Here is a 1,586-nt window from a genome sequence, read left to right on the forward strand (position 1 = left end):
GGAAATAGACGACTTGAACAACACTATAAATCAACTTGACCTAACACACATATATTCCACCCCCCAAAAGTAGAACATACATTTTCATGTGCACATGGACTATTCTCAGGATAGACTATATGTTAGGTCACAAGTCTGTAGCCCACTTTTTATTAGTTTTTTTGCTGTTAAGTTATAGGAGTTCCTTATATATTTTGGAAGTTAACCCCTTATCGGATATATGGTTCACAAATATTTTCTCGCATTCCATTCCATAGGTGGCCTTTTAACTCTGTTGTTTCCTTTGCTGTGCAGAAACTTTTTAGTTCGATATAGTCTCACTTGTCTATTTTGGCTTTTGTGGCCTGTTCTTTTAGGGTAATATTTATGAAATCATTGCTGAGACCAATGTTTTGAAGCTTTCTCAACATGTTTTCTTCTAGGAGTTTTATTTTAAGTCTTACATTTAAGTCTTGATCCACTTTGAGTTGACTATTGTATAAGGTGTAGGATAAGGGTCCAATTTAATTCTTTTGCATGTGGATATCCAGATTTGCCAATACCATTTGTTGAAGAAACTATTACTTGCCCATAGTAAATTCATGGCACCCTTGTCAAAAGTCAGTTGATCAAACATACATGGATTTATTCCCAGGCTCTCTATTCTGTTCCACTGGTCTATCTGTCTACTTTTATGTCAGTACCATACTGTTTTGATTACTGTAGCTTTGTAATGTATTTTGGAATAAGGAAGAATTATGCCTCCAGCTTTGTCCTTTTTTCTCAAGATTGACTTGGCTATTCATTGCCTTTTGTGGTCCCATATGAATTTCAGAATTGGTTTTTTTCTATTTCTTTTTTCTTTTAATCCAATGGGATTTTGATAGGATTGCACTGAACCTGTAGATCGTTTTGGGAAATATGGACATTTGAACAATATTAAGTCTTCTGATCTATGAACATGGGGTGTCTTTCCATTTCATTTGGGTTTTTAATTTCTTTCATCAGTGTTTTGTAGAAAATGGGCTAAGAACTTGAACAGACATTTCTCCAAAGAAGATATACAAATGGAACGACAGATATATGAAAAAATGCTCAAAATTACTAATCATCAGAGAAATGTAAATCAAAACCACAATGAGATATCACATCACACCTGTCAGGATGGCTATTATTTAAAAAAAAAAAAAGACAACAAGGGTTGGCAAAGATTAAAAGAAATTGGAACCCTTGTATACTGTTGGTGGGAATGCAAAATAGTGCAGTCGTTATGGAAAACAATATGGAGGTTTCTCAAAAAGTTAAAAATAGAACTACCATATGATCAGTAATCCCATTTCTGGGTCTTTACCCACAATTACTGAAGTCAGGATCTGTACATGGAAGCATTATTCACAACAGCCAAGATGTAGAAACAACCCAAATATCCATTGACAGATGAATAAAGAAAATGTGGCATATACATGCAATGGAGTATTACTCAGCATTAAAAAAAGAAAGATGCGATTTTCAGCAGTACATATACTAAAACCGGCCCTTTACAGAGAAGATGAGCGTGGCCCCTACACAAGAATGGCATGCAAATTTGTGAGCTGTTCCATATATTT

At 34.7% G+C, this 1,586-nt stretch overlaps 1 non-coding gene across 1 annotated transcript; it reads left to right on the top strand.

The window, feature by feature from the left end:
* The first annotated feature begins 1,481 nt into the window (after positions 1–1,481).
* On the top strand, positions 1,482–1,586 carry LOC123779043 (U6 spliceosomal RNA). The gene has a single exon (XR_006776062.2). It is a non-coding gene; the product is annotated as a U6 spliceosomal RNA (small nuclear RNA).

The sequence above is a fragment of the Ursus americanus genome, chromosome X, assembly GCF_024610735.1.
Source record: "Ursus americanus isolate L20-20 chromosome X, mUrsAme1.1.p, whole genome shotgun sequence".
NCBI classification, from domain to species: Eukaryota; Metazoa; Chordata; class Mammalia; order Carnivora; family Ursidae; genus Ursus; species Ursus americanus.